The 16,112-nt window shown below is 42.6% G+C and overlaps 1 protein-coding gene and 1 non-coding gene across 2 annotated transcripts in view; both read left to right on the top strand.

Annotated features, from left to right (window-relative positions):
• Positions 1-16,112, top strand: part of LOC126473736 (uncharacterized) — a 418,605-nt gene that overhangs the window by 378,749 nt on the left and 23,744 nt on the right. The window lies entirely within an intron of this gene.
• Trnat-ugu (transfer RNA threonine (anticodon UGU)) lies at positions 8,021-8,094 on the top strand. The gene has a single exon. It is a non-coding gene; the product is annotated as a tRNA-Thr (tRNA).

Below are 16,112 nucleotides of genomic sequence, written 5' to 3'. Positions count from 1 at the left end.
GATGGCCATAGATGTTAAGTCCCATAGTGCTCAGAGCCATTTTTGAACCCAGAACCAGCTTTTATCAGAAAACACAACACACTTTCACCCTGCACTCCAGTGAGCTCTCACTTGACTCTACTGAAGCCGCAAATGGCAGTGCATCGGCCGAGCGGTTCTAGGCGCTTCAGTCCGGAACCGCGCTGCACCTACGGTCGTAGGTTCGAATCCTGCCTCGGGCATGGATGTGTGCGATGTCCTTGGGTTAGTTAGGTTTAAGTAGTTCTAACTTCTACGGGACTGATGACCTCAGATGTTAAGTCCCATAGTGCTTACAAGGGAACCTCCCCATCGCACCCCCCTCAGATTTAGTTACAAGTTGGCACAGTGGATAGGCCTTGAAAAACAGAACACAGATCAATCGAGAAAACAGGAAGAAGTTGTGTGGAACTATGAAAAAATAAGCAAAATATACAAACTGAGTAGTCCATGTGCAAGATAGGCAACATAAAGGAGAGTGTGAGCTCAGGAGCGCCGTGTTCCTGTGGTTACCGTGAGCAGCTGCGGAACGAGAGGTCCTTGGTTCATGTCTTCCCTCGAGTGAAAAATTTATTTTCGCAAAGTTATGATCTGTCCTTTCATTCATTGACGTCTCTGTTCACTGTAATAAGTTTAGTGTCTGTGTTTTGCGACCGCACCGCAAAACCGTGTGATTAGTAGACGAAAGGACGTGCCTCTCCAATGGGAACCGAAAACATTTGATCGCAAGGTCATAGGTCAACCGATTCCTCCACAGGAAAACACGTCTGATATATTCTATACGACACTGGTGACGGCATGTGCGTCACATGACAGGAATATGTTGTCGACCCACCTAACTTGCACACCTGGGGAATGGGTAAAAAGATTCTTCTACCTTACCCGATTAAGGTTTTTTTGTGGATGTGATAATCATTCCCAAAAAATTGATGAAAATATAAGCGTTTGTTAGATAAACTGAAAACGAAAAGTTAAACTTTTCACCCGAGGGTAGGTTTGAACCAAGGACCTCTCGTTCCGCAGCTGCTCACGCTAACCACAGGACCACGGCGCTCCTGAGCTCACATTACCCTTGATGTTGCCTATCATACGCATGGACTACTCAGATGGTATATTTTGCTTATTTTTTCATAGTTCCACACAACTTCTTCCTGATTTCTCGATTGATCTGTGTTCAGTTTTTCAAGGCCTATCCACTGTGCCAACTTATAACTAAATCTGAGGGGGGTGCGATGGGGAGGTTCCCTTGTTAGAGCCATTTTGAACCATTTGGAGTCAGTGGAAAAAAATGGTTCAAATGGCTCTGAGCACTATGGGACTCAACTTCTAAGCTCATCAGTCCCCTAGAACTTAGAACTACTTAAACCTAACTAACCTAAGGACATCACACACATCCATGCCCGAGGCAGGATTCGAACCTGCGACCGTAGCGGTCACGCGGTTCTAGTCTGTAGCGCCTAGAACCGCTCGGCCACACCGGCCGGCAGTCCGTGGAATTCACGCTACAGCGCCTCTGGCTCGGACTGACCCAGAAGTAACCGATTTCTAATAGTTCGTTGGGCCACTGTGGTGCCGACTGGTTGGAATTGCTGCTGCAGACGCAGTACGATTCGCCAGAGCCATACGCTGAACACGATGGTCTTCCTTCTAGGTAGGTAGTGCCACGTGGTCGTACGAAAACCGATCTTCTTGCGACCGTATATCCTCGCGACTGCTACTGCCGGCAATCATGTACAGTGGCTACATTCGTTCCAAGTCTTTCTGCAGAATCGCAGAACGAATATCCAGCTTCTGGTAGCCCTATTACACGATCTCGTTCAAACTCACAAGGGGAGGCCGCCAATTGTGAAATTCAGACTCGATTCATACTGCGCATAATAAAAGCTCGTGGCCAGAGGGGTAATGTGGCAAAGCACCAAGATGCACTTCTCAGCCGTTGTCGAGAAAATCGACAGTTAAAAGAAACCGTTGCGGTGAAATACTCTCTACGATTAATAATTTTCTACAGCGTCGTGGCGCAGCGGTAAGCTCTCGGGTTCGTAATCCGAAGGTCGCCGGATCGAATCTCGCGGCATGCAATTTTTTTATTATTAGTTTTTTGTAATTCAAATATATATACTATTAATGAGTTGCTTATGCATGTTGGTGAAGGCGGATCGCTCTCCAATTGTACCGTCTCCATTTTTCCCTTTTTTTAACAGGGTGTACCAAAGCTCTCGCGTACGCACTGATTTTCGACGATCTTACAAGTTGCGCTAGGGACCGCATCTACCTTCTTTCGAAGTTAGCAGGCAACTACGCTGTTATGCGGCGGCTCGTTTCGGCCCATTCAACATCTGTCCTCCAAGTGTAACGAGCGAGTAACGGAGTTTATATTTCATACCTGCCACAGCGAATTTGTGTTCGTGGGGTCTCTATTCTAATTCGAACGTTTGACTTGTTGTTGTTATTGTTGTTGTTGTTGTTGTGGTCTTCAGTCCTGAGACTGGTTTGATACAGCTCTCCATGCTACTCTATCCTGTGCAAGCTTCTTCATCTCCCAGTACTTACTGCAACCTACATCCTTCTGAATCTGCTTAGTGTATTCATCTCTTGGTCTCCCCCTACGATTTTTACCCTCCACGCTGCCCTCCAATACTAAATTGGTGATCCCTTGATGCCTAAGAACATGTCCTACCAACCGATCCCTTCTTCTGGTCAAGTTGTGCCACAAACTTCTCTTCTCCCCAATGCTATTCAATACTTCCTCATTAGTTACGTGATCTACCCATCTATCTTCAGCATTCTTCTGTAGCACCACATTTCGAAAGCTTCTATTCTCTTCTTGTCTAAACTATTTACCTATACGTATTCGTTTCGAAATATCGTTTCTACGTCTTCCGTTAACTATACGTGGTTAACATTATGAACACAATTAATAACATTTGTGAAATACAACTTTGTTTGCTGAAAACATAATGATGTTCGAAGTCGCCAGTTTTTCCACGACAAACGACTTTCAACAATTTATTATATGCATAATTCTTGCAACTGATTGCCGGGAATTATATATATTTGAATTATGAAAAACAAATACTAAAAAAAAAAAAAAAAAGGTTGCATAGGGCGAGATTCGATCCGGCGACCTTCGGATTACGAACCCGAGAGCTTACCGCTGCGCCACGACGCTGTAGAAACTTAATAATCGTAGAGAGTATTTCACCGCAACGGTTTCTTTTAACCGTCGATTTTCTCGACAACGGCTGAGAAGTGCATCTTGGTGCTTTGCCACATTACACCTCTGGCCATGAGCTTTTATTATGCGCAGTATGAATCGAATATGAATTTCACAATTGGCGGCGTCCCCTTGTCAGTGAGATGTTGATAATGGCGCCTGTGTCGCCTTAAAGACATTCTTGACTAACCTCAGCTCACCACGACCAATCTCAAAGGTAACTTGACAATCGCGACCGTTACAGCGTGTACTTAAAGCAAATCTGATTCTTACGCGACTGGTGCGAAGTCTGAATACACATTATCTTTCAGGTGTGGAAACAAACTTACCAACTTTCGTTTCTGTCGCACAACTCCTCCTTGGTGTTGCGATTCTTTTTCTGTCAGTGTACCTCTAGTACACATGTTTTTAGAGTTGACCTATCGCAGAGTAATGATTAGTATAGGAATGTCAGACCATTCTGAAGTCAGAACCAGTCTTAGAAGGGACTATCACCAACCTGGCCTCATATTTTTAGGAGGAAAGGGTGTACTTGCAACATATCAGCCATAGCAATCAAACCCGCGATAAAATTTGGGCTACAATTCTGATAGTACGCAGTTAAGACATGCGCGCGAACCGGTTGTCACTCGCTACTTCCCACAACAGACGCCTAACGCCCGAGCTCCAAGTACCGCAGCAGCGGAGTGATAACAGGAGTTCTCCTATACGCGTGATGCTGAATGTGAAGAAACGGGACCCGGAAGACGCACTCATTTGCCCAATGTATTCTGAAATATCGTTTCGAGAACACACGTTATTCTACGCGAAAAAATAGTAAGTAATACGAGTACGTAATACGTCAACCTAATGTCCACAGCTCGTGCTCTAGTGACTAGCGTAGCTGTCTCTGGATGTCGGGGACCCGGGTTCGATTCCCGGCCGGGTTAGGGATTTCCTAATCACTGAAAGAAAAAGCGAGTGGCAGCTCATGACAAGTTCTTACAAAAATATTGCAAGGAAAGCAGGGTTACAAATTAACGAGGAGAAAACTGAGTACATGGTTCTGAGCAAGGCACCCAATGTTGGCACCCCAACGACGGTTGATGAGTTCACTTTTAAAAGATATATTTAAATATTTGCGGAGCGTTTTTAGTGAACGGAATAGAATGGAAACTGAGATTAAGGCGAGGATCGTAGCGGCAAATAGAGCATATTTTGGCCTAAGGGACTGTGCAGTAGAGCGACTCGAGAAGTTTTGAAATCAGGCTATGCCAGAGTGTAATTCTTCCGGTAGCTCTTTGTATGTGTGTGAAACATTTACAGCAAGGAAAACGGATGAACACAAACTGCTAGTCTTGGAGAGAAAGATATTAAAGAAATCATTTGAAAGCTTGAGTCCAGTTACGAAATTTTCCCAGAGATTATATAATCAGTACTGCAGCAATCTTGTACGCTAACCAATAAGTGGGAGCTACTCCCTGCTGTTATTCGTTGTTCGTTGTTCGAAGCGAAACGAAGCTTTTCGTAACTTATTCTGGAGAGTATCAAGAAGAATAAACTGCCTACCTCGTACAGGGTGAGATAATTTAAAGCATTTTTGGTTTTTCGAGTTTTAGTTCATCGGAACAACTCTTTAACGTGAAGTCGTAATTATTGGTGATCCATCGCTAGTGATTACAAAATCTGGGAGGCGATTTGGTTCAAAATAGTTCAAATGGCTCTGAGCACTATACGACTTAACTTCTGAGGTCATCAGTCGCCTAGAACTTAGAGCTAATTAAACCTAACTAACCTAAGGACATCACACACATCCATGCCCGAGGCAGGATTCGAACCTGGCGACCGTAGCGGTCGCTCGGTTCCAGACTGTAGCGCCTAGAACCGCACGGCCACTCCGGGCGGCAGGCGATGTGGTACATTACCGTAACTAATTGTGATGTAACATACAGCTTACCACATGGTCTATACAATACAGAGAGCGAGACACACAATTGGTGATTACCAATAAGGAAAAGATTAAATATTAAGATTCAGATTAACTTAAGTTGCTATTTATTAGCTTTACTGAAAGGATTTCATAAAGGATATCCCAGGGAAAGGTTATAGGAGCTGCTATTAGGCAGATTAGACTGGCTACTAGACTATACCATTATTACTCAGATTAATATTATTTAGAAGAGGAATGGAGGATCTCAAATATCTATTTACTGGTATATCTACAGCCACAAGCTGATTTTGGCCGCACGGTGAAGAAAGGAAGATTTATGCACATAAAAATGTGTGACGAATGGTGCTCACATTGAACACTCGTAGGAAAAACTGTCTGAGTTGCTCTTTAATTTGATGTTTTATTTGTAAGTTGAATGTAAAAAATGCAGCAAAGTCTTAAAACTAGTATATTCATTTTGAAACACCATGTATATTACGAATAACGTTGGTAGCAGAGAAGTAATAAATTTCAACTTCATACACAGTGCGGAAGTTTTTCACGCATCGCATTCCTTATGACGTCATATCTTCTGAACTGCGATAGGTAGGAGGTTCTTACCCGACACTAAGGGACAAGTGTACCAAGTTTGGTTGAAATCGGTCTACTGGTTTGGGAGGAAATTAGGAACAAACACACACACACACACACACACACACACACACACACACACACACTTTTTTTTATAATATGTATAGATTTAATAAACCTCAAATAAAAAAAGCAGTTAACATTATTGTAGTACACAGTTTCCGTGGTAATGTTGATTAATCGGTAATAAATGTAAGAGAAAATTTGGCTTTACTTTCTGGCACGTTTACCATTTTTATATTTAAGAGTTTCTCTGTTTAAAATGTGATGCTCGGTTGTTAAAATAATAGAATATCGACCCTGCGTATAGTAACTACGACTCGGGTAAATAATTAAAACGCAATATGTTGTTGAAGGAAAATTCTACAACACTAGTAAGTTTTTTTTACAATACTGGTTGTCTAAACTGGTAATAGCCTTACGTGAAGTGAAGCTGCGAGCGCGACGTAATAGTTCGGCAGCAACAGATGCTTTGTGCATAACTTGTAAACATGCTTTGGCAACACAATAATCTTCCGTTAATAATTCTCTTGAAGCCTCTTCATTAATTAACATTGTACAGCGGCCCACAAAATTTTATGCCCATCACGTCTACAAAGCCGTGCTACAGACTTGCCACCACTCTGTCAGCATACGTATTCACTTGCGCGCGCTTTTTCTCGCAGCTACATTATCGTCCAGCGTCTTTCTCAACTAAAATTCGACTCTCTCTCTCAGCTATCTCGTACGCCAGAGATCCTGTTACCATTATGTAATGCAACGTCGCTGACATTGTCAGTGTGTGTACTTAATTCAATTTATAAAATTTGTTTTCAATGTTATACGAAAATATCACAATGTTGCAACTGATCGCACGTGAAGAAACAATGAACATATTTACTTTCATAATAAAAGAACAGCGCTGAAAATTGCTAAATAATTACTGTACCATATTGCGTTGGTCCTCCATCCCTTTTCCATTCGCGAATAGCTTGTACGTAGAACGACTGTCGACGAACTCCCACTTTTTTCATCGCGGTCTTTTCACGAGATGTATGTGGGAGAAAGTAACAAGGTGTCCACCTCGTCTTCGGACAGACGCTTTCGGAATTTCAGTAATAACGTTCTCCGCAGCATACAACTTCTCTCTTGTAGCGTCTGCCACTGAAGGTTGTTGAATGTCCCCGAAACGCTTTTGCGGCGGGTAAACGAGCCCGTGACGAAACGCGTAGCTCTTCGTTGGATCTTCTCTCCCTCTCCCTCTCTCTTACTTTAATCCTCTTTCGTTATGGTCCCAGACAGATTAACAATATTCAAGAATTGGTCGAACAAGTGGTTAATAAGTCACTTCCTCGTTAATGATTCAGATTCAAATTAATTTCATCCTGGCATGTGATTCTCTTACAACTTCTTTTGTGCGGTCAGTCCACTTTATGTCGCTGTGGATAGTTACTCCTGTTTATTTTAACTATTTTACGACGGTTTCAGTCTTCAGTGATTTTTTCACCAATAGCGTAATCGAACAGTAATGGACTCGTTCACCTATGTAGGCGCAATATATTCCATTTATTTGTGTTCAGTTCATCTGCTAGTCCCTTTTTGGATCATAGATCCTATACAGGTCATTTTGCATCGCCTGCAAAATGCGTCATAAAGTTCCCGACGTTATCCACTAGATTATTTACATATATCGAATACAGTAATATTCCTATAACTCTCCCTTGGGGTACTCGAGAAATTAACTCTATATTTATATATATATATATATATGAAGACAGTAAGTTGTTCACGAAAGAACAGTTACTGTCGATGACCGTGCAGCTTTTACCTGGAATAAATGATGACTAAATAAACCGTCAGCTGCCGACAGGTGTTGTTGATATACCTCGATGTGGACAGCTGAAAATGTGTGCCCCGACCGGGACTCGAACCCGGGATCTCCTGCATACATGGCAGACACACTATCCATCTGAGCCACCGAGGACACAGATGAATAGCGCGACTGCAGGGACTTATCCCTTGCACGTTTCCCGTGAGACTCACATTCCCAACTGTCCACAATTCTACCTATGTAATATTACATAGGTAGAATTGTAATATTACATAGGTAGAGTATTACATAGGTAGAATTGTAATATTACATAGGTAGAATGTAATATTACATAGGTAGAATTGTGGACAGTTGTGAATGTGGGTCTCACGGGAAACTTGCAAGGGATAAGTCCCTGCAGTCGCGCTATTCATCTGTGTCCTCGGTGGCTCAGATGGATAGAGCGTCTGCCATGTATGCAGGAGATCCCGGGTTCGAGTCCCGGTCGGGGCACACATTTTCAGCTGTCCACATCGAGGTATATCAACAACACCTGTCGGCAGCTGAGGGTTTCAGTCAGTCATCATTTACCGATTTCACCCTGTTAAGAATAACATACTCAGTTCTTAGTCCTGAATTCAGTCGCCCCTCTGTTCTGATGCTCGATGGGCTCGTACTTTTTTCACTAAACGACAACTGGAACTGTAATAGAGCTTCTCTTCGAACTCAGAAAGGTCCTAATTTCCGACTGGAATATAACTTCCGACTCAACCTACAGTACTGATAACCTTGTAGCAGAAGCTTCACCGCACATCTAACTTCAGAGATCACAACGCCAAATCACAGTAACAGTTCCAGGCAGTGCTCATTCCCGAGACCCCACGGCCCACGATAAAACACTGTCGCTGTTTACAAACCGCCTCACCTGTGTTTACGGTCAGAAGGATCGTAAAGGAAAAAAAAAGAGCGCCCAGTCGCTTATTTCCGATGGTTTCCTTTTAGTTTTGTAGGAATACATCAGTGTGCTGTTCGTGTGAACTAATTTAATGTTCGTATTTAGCTGTACTTCCCTGATATTTGCTTTACAAACATAATGTTTCCTGTAGTCTCTAGTTTCTGCTCGTTTGAAATGAATACTTCGCTTGATACACGAAGAACTGTTTCATTGTACAATTTTTTTTAAAAAAAAATACGACAGTCCAGTATTTCTCACGGCTGGTTGGTTAGTGTTGGAAAAGTATTAATTGGATTTCATACTAACTCGTTCGCTTTTGCTCATTAACTCCTCAGAGAAAAGGAAAACACAGCCGTAGTAGGGAAGACCATTATTCAAGCAGTCCGGCTACCGGCTGTTAGATCAATACTTTGAATTATCTCTGCTGTTTGTATCCACATGGGTACATTCAGGAGACTTCCAACGAAAGGCTATCTGCTCACTGATAAAAGACGCGAGAAAACCGTTAAGGTTGGGCCGAACATGTAAAGGGTGGAGTGTGGAGTAAAGCAATTTCCTCGTGTGAGTGCGGGTTCAGAGTCCAAGGCCACGAGGTAAAATTTGTTCGCGGAAGCTCTGGGGATCAGATAGAAGCTGATAACATTTAACAAGCCTTTGCACATCTGCCCGAGAAATTAATTTAGAGGTACAAGTAACTGATGGCTGCAGATCAAGCAATCGCTTCGTATAGGGATGTTTCAAACGGCGATAGAATCTTCATGGGCTAGTGCCCCGCCATATATCAAAAGCGCAGACCTTTGCTTACGGTAGCATGATAAACTTGTTTTACCACTGCTCGGCGAATTTCATGATACAGATCCAGCGAATTATGTAGGTGACATAAGCGAAATGTTATAAAAGAAATAAAGGACGCAGCCGTCAAGTAAACTCGGTTATGGTCGTCCTCATAAAAGTTTTGTTCGAAGAAATAAATAGTATAGATGAATTGAAAAGAGACCTGTACATTGCCAGATGTTGACTAAGAAAAGAAGGAAGTCATAGGCCAAATAGGAAAAGATATTTCTGGTGATACAAACAACATCTCTTACGAAAACTAAGGTATAAAGGGCGTTCAAAAAGTTTTGCGTAGTCGTATCTAATTTTTTATTTTTTACAGAAGGAGAATGATTTTTTTTGTGAAATAACTTGGAACATTTAGCTATACATTGAACCTACTAAATGTAGCCTTCATCTGCTGTGACGCATCTAGCCCAACGTTTCCATGATGTAAATGCACTTTGGTAAAATTCTGGGGACTGACTTTTACACCACCGCTTGACACAGGAAAAGGTCTTTCTCATTATCAAATGTTTTTCATCGCAGGTGGGCCTTCAGACGACCAAAGAGGTAAAAATCAGGCGGAGCCAAATCCGTACTGTAGGGAGGATGAGGAACAATTCTCCAACCCATTTTCCTGATTTTCTCGTGCGTCATAAGGACTTATGGGGTTTGGCATTGTCATGGTGTAGTCTGATGATCTGACCCTAAAGCTGTGGTCTGTGGGTCATGATGGCACGTCACCCATCTCTCATTTTGGATGATTTGATCGATGGTCTCCTTATTCACATCGCTCACTGCCGTCGATGGTCTACCGCATCGTGGATTGTCCAGTAGAGAGAAATCACCTTCTTTAAATATCTGCAACCACCGTTGGATATTGCGGCGCCACTGTGTCCTCCCCATAAACAGGGAGCAACTTCCTGTGAATCGATGTGGCAGTCATCGCCGGTCTTGAAGACGAACTCCATCACCGACCGTTGTCACAACCTGACATCTACTTCACGATCCATTATGGCTCACTTGTAAATATAACAAAATACTTTTATATACCAACTTATAGCTAAATGTTTCAAGTATGTTCACAAAAAATTTCATTCTCCTCCTGCTCAAAATAAAAAAATAGAGACGACTGTGCAAAACTTTTTGAACGCCCTTTGTATATACACAGAAGTCTTGTTTAACAGATATTTTATAATAATTTGTTTGCCGCGAGCTGTCATGTTTAAGCAAAGCTGTCGTACATACACGACGAAGGCGTGGAACAGAAATCAAGGTGAACAAAACCAGTTTCACGAAGCATCAGCCACTCACCTCTTTACCAGGAACTGCTGAATCTCGCGTGACCATTATCTAAGGTGCGTGTACTTCCCGTTAGGTGATACGTACCAGTAAATCACCGTTCACCCGGCGAATGCTACAATTTTCAGATATACATCATACCTGAGACGTGGGGAAAGCTAACTGCTCTACAGTCCGACCATTATACTTGGAGGCAAGAGCAATATATTTTTAAACAGCAGTATTTAATCGTGGACACTTTTTGGCTGTTCGGTATGGTTCTCAAACAGATAACCGAAACATTTTTTTCGTGAATTGTTTCATTACAGCATTAACTAGAAAGGAGTAATTTATTTGCTATCCACCGCCGGGAGCGAGTTGACCTTCTGCTGTAATGGGAAGATGTTGCAGACTGTATGTTGGATGCCCAACCATTTAAATTCGTCAGGCAGCAGTAGTTCAACAGAGAATTTGAACAGGATCTAAATCAGGAGACGCTCCATACACCATCTGTCTTTACCGCAACATGAATAAAAATGTGACTTTTGTGTTCGATTGGGACAATGGCGACGTAAAAAGTGTAAGTATACGCCAGTCACCTTTAAGAACTGCTTCCCAATAACCAATTGCACGAAATTCGTTTGTTCTTGTATTATACAGGGTGTTTCAAAAAGGACATTACAACTTAAAAAATTCGTATAAATCAATTCATAGTACCTACAGGTGACTGTAGTGTCAATTTGTAGGGAAATACATCAAGTTTTGTCTCGCATAGCCGGCCGCGGTGGCCGTGCGGTTCTAGGCGCTCCAGTCCGGAGCCGCGCTGCTGCTACGGTCGCAGGTTCGAATCCTGCCTCGGGCATGGGTGTGTGTGATGTCCTTAGGTTAGTTAGGTTTAAGTAGTTCTAAGTTCTAGGGGACTGATAACCACAGCAGTTGAGTCCCATAGTGCTCAGAGCCATTTGAACCATTTTTTTGTCTCGCGTAGTTCGCTAGTGCCGAATCGAACCGTAAGGAGCGCTAGTGGCAGTTGCGTTAAAGATGGCTGCCTTCACTGGACCCGAGCGAGCTAGGTGTGTGTTTTGGTTTGAAGAATCGAAGTAGGCGACAAAAAGTTTAGCGTAATTTCCGTACCATATTCACTAAAGATCCTCCTAGTAGGCCTACAATTTATGAGCGGCATAAATGTTTCGTAGAAACAGGGTGCTCGGTAAGACATGAGAAATCACCAGGCGAGGTCGTCCAAGCGCATCTGGCGACGATGTTGTTGAATGAGTGAGACAACATTTTGTCAACATCCCTATGAAATCGACCCGGCGTGCATCTCGCGAACTGCAAATCACACATACGATTGTTTGGCGTGTGTTGAGGAACAGTTTGCATGTGAAACGGTACAGATTGTCGGTCGTAAAAGCAATGAAAGACACTGATAAAGTTGCTCGAAAGAATTTCTGTGCGGATGTGTTAAATCGATTACATGGGTACGAACATTTCTTGGACAAAATCATCTTTTCTGACGAGTCGACTTTCCACTTGAGTGGCAAGGTTAACACACGTAACTGTAGGATTTGGGGCAATGAAAATCCACATCAAACATTGCAACATGTTCGTGATAGCCCAAAATTGAACGTTTCTTGTGCATTGAGCAAGAACAAAGTGTACGGCCCCTTTTTTTCCGTGAGAGAGAGCCATCAACGGGATAGTGTGCCTGGATATGTTACAACAATGTTTGATAACACGGATCGATGAGGATGATCGAGAACTAAATGTTTACTTCATGCAACGTGGTGCACCATCCGACTACCTGGCTGACGTCCGGGATTTTCTCTGTGACAGCTTTCCAGGTCAATGAATTGATGCGCCAATTGCATGGCCCCCACGTTCCCCAGACCTGACACCGCTAGATTTTTTTTAATGGGGATTCATCAAGGATATCGTGTTTGTACCTCCTGTGCCAGATTCTCCACCTGAACTTAGTTGTAGAATTTACGCCGCCACTGAGTAAGTTACACCTGCAGTGGTACAGCGAGTCTGGGAAGAAATTGACTTCCGGCGGGATGTGTGCAGGATAACTAACGAAAGCCACGTACAACATCTTTAGTTTAAGGTAAAAAAAAAAAACTTTATATGATTCCCTACAAAATAACACTAAACTCAGTTCTGTATCTTCTTTCAATAAATGTATATGAATCTTTAAAGTTGTAAAGTCCTTTTTGAAACACCCAATACAAGGTACTTATTCAGAGACTGATGTGGCCTCATAAAAGGGTCTTGATAAGATTCAAACGTGGTGCAGAGATTGGCAACCCGCTCTAAATGTTCAGAAATGTAAAATTTTGCAATTCACAAAACGAAAAATTTTAGTATCCTATGACTACAATATCAATGAGCCAATTCATACAAATACTTGGGTGTAACACTTTGTAGGGATATGAAATGCAACGATCACATAAGTTCTAGGCGCTTCAGTCCGGAACCACGTGGCTGCTACAGTGGCAGGTTCGAATCCTGCCTCGGGCATGGACGTGTGTGTGATGTCCTTAGGTTACTTAGGTTTACATAGTTCTAAGTGTAGGGGATTGATGACCTCAGATGTTAAGTCCCATAGTGCTTAGAGTCATTTGAACCATTTTTCACAAAAGTTGGGTCGTGGGTAAAACAGGTGGTAGAGTTCGGTTTATTGATAAGAGTACTGGGGAAGTGCAATCAGTCTACAAAAGAGTTTGCTTACAAATCACTCGTGCGACCCATCCTAGGATAATGCATAAGTGTGTGTGACATGTACTAGGTAGGACTAACAGGGGACATCGAACGAATACAGAGAAGGGCAGCACGAATTGTCGCAGGTTTGTTTAATCGAGGGAGACTGTCACATTGATATTGGAGGAACTGAACTGGAAGACTCTTGAAGATAGACGTAAGCTATCCCGAGAAAGTGTATTAACAAAGTATCAAGAACCGGCTTTAATGATTACTCTAGGGATATACCACAACCTCCTGCGTATTGCTGACACAAGGATCGTGAGGGTAAGATTAGAATTATTATTGCACGCACACGGGCATTCAACCAATCGTTCTACCCGCGCTCCATACGTGAATAGAACAGGAAGAAACACTTATAACCGGTTCAATGGGACGTACCCTCTGCCATGCAACTCAGAGTACTGATGTAGATGTAGAGTACTGATGTAGATGTAGAGTCGTCCGCAGGTCTTTCCCTATATCGCTACAATTTTCTAGTGTAGCGACTTCGCTGTATACTACAGCTTCGTCCGCGGAAAGCCTTATGGAACTTGCGATGATATTAACTAGGTCATTTATATGTATTGTGAAAGCAATGGTCCATTAAGGGGCTCCGGAAAGGCTCAAAATCATGAAAAGTTCAGAAAAGTTCAATTTTTACTTTTTTGCGTTTTCTCAATCTGCAGACTATTACCTTTTAATAGGTATATAATTTATTCAATTCCGAAGACTACAACCATTTTTAAATTTTTTTTGAAATGTGTTCTACATGGGCGTGACCCACTGTGGCGCTGTTAAACTGCTGTCAAATGGTGTTATTATTAACGTCCGTGTTCATCAGGTACATTTTAGTGATGTGAGATAAAGTATGTGTTGTGGCTAACCTGTGATGGTTCAATATATATCGCTGGTGTGATTGTCGATTGTTTCATGTTTATTTACTCTGTCGTTATCTCGAAAATATTCGTAATTAATTCTGTTTCTTGAGTATCTGTTTTGTTGAAGTATAATAATGAGTAAAAGTAAAGTTATTAGAAATCCTCTGAAGGCTTTTAAGAAAAGGAGAAATGTTGGAAAGCCAAAGGTATGTGTTATTACTGTAAACAATAAAGACGATAACCAAGTGAGTGAACCTAACCTCTCAAGTACACCTGCCCATAGCAGTCAAAGTGGGAAAGAAAATACTTCACAGAAGAAGCTTGGTTCAATGAGTGAAAACTATGAATGTTTTATGGGCGAATCGGATGTGAATGAAATATTTGATATGTCGGTTCTCAAAGGAATTTTTTCAAACTGTGTAAGATGTATTCATTGTAGTGAAGTTGGTCTGGAACTCTCCATAATAAAGCACGTAGGACTTGCTAGTGAAATACAACTGAAATGTGGTAAGTGTTCATACGTGACCACCTTTTGGAACAGTGTTGCAGTAACTGCAACTGAAGAAAATGGTAGCAAAATCTACGAACACAACAACGAGCGATGCTTGCTTTAGACAAGGAACGCCTTCGGGCTGCAGACAGGGCTGTAAAGAGTCTAGAAATACAAGCAAGAGTAAACAGGAGGAGGAACAAGAGGAAGCTGGAGGAAGAGTTTGCAGAGAATGAAGATAATCCATCCTATGGACCTGGAATGCACTAAAAAGTTTATCCAATCTTTGTCGCTCGATTCCCAAAACTTTTATTTTCTCATACTAATTACATGTTTTCTAAGGATCTTCCAAACATATTTGTTTCAAACTTCCAGTAAATGTTACACAGTACCTTCTGCATAATTTAACACAGCCTTTTTCCAAAAAAACTGTATATTTTTGAATATATAAATAAAAGAATTGCAAAAAAATGTTGTGAATTTTCATTACAATTGAAGAAAATCATCTTTAATAACTGAACTAAAATTTTGTAAAGTCCCTGTGTTAAGTTGTAGCGCATATTCCAATAAATAATCTGTAAAAAGTTCAACTTCCTACCTCAAATACTTTGTGAGGAAAGATGTAATTTATAAGCGTTATTCTAACATTGCAAGTATAGGGCGTTCCGGAGCCCCTTAACACTCCCTCGGGATACGCCCGAAGTTACGCAAAAGCGTCCGAAGAGTTTCCTCCGCTGTCTGTTCCAACAGTATTATGTGGGTAGGTGATTCCCAGTTGTGTTTTACGCATTTGACAGCAGTTTGCCATCAGCCGGTGAGTCGGATCTGATTCCGAGGCGGCGCCGCTGTCGGTCTGGACTGCGGCGACGCCCTGTGGCGGCGCGTGCGACTTGCGGGCCCCCGTGTGGCCTGACTGATGCCGCAACAAGTGCTTAACTCGCCGGCCGGCGGCTATCTGCGCCGCGATCCATACACTTCAGCAAATCCAATTGCTGCATTTATATTCAGCAGCCGGGTGTTCTTACCCCTTCCCTCACCTAGCACGGGTGTCTTGTGTGTGAGTGTGTGTGTGTGTGTGTGTGTGTGTGTGTGTGTGTGTGTGTGTAAGCGCGCGCCGGCGCTCACGTCCATCCTAATTCACACGTGTCGTCCCTCGCGTTAGAGAGCGCTAACGGATTTGATGCTCCCCCCCGTCTTAGGCGGTGTTTAGAGACGTATTTTACAATCGTACCTGCGGTGGGAGAGGCTCGCCCGCTTACAAGCTAACGCGCAGTCGGGAGTGTTTACACTGGTGGGCTACACATGTTTATGCGCATGCGCGGCTCGTTTGTCACGTCGACGCTCAGTTCCATTAAGTCCGTTGCGCGCG

The sequence above is a fragment of the Schistocerca serialis genome, chromosome 4, assembly GCF_023864345.2.
Source record: "Schistocerca serialis cubense isolate TAMUIC-IGC-003099 chromosome 4, iqSchSeri2.2, whole genome shotgun sequence".
Lineage (NCBI taxonomy): Eukaryota > Metazoa > Arthropoda > Insecta > Orthoptera > Acrididae > Schistocerca > Schistocerca serialis.
The sequence above is the reverse complement of the archived record's forward strand: the minus strand, read 5'-3'. Positions and strand labels throughout refer to the sequence as shown.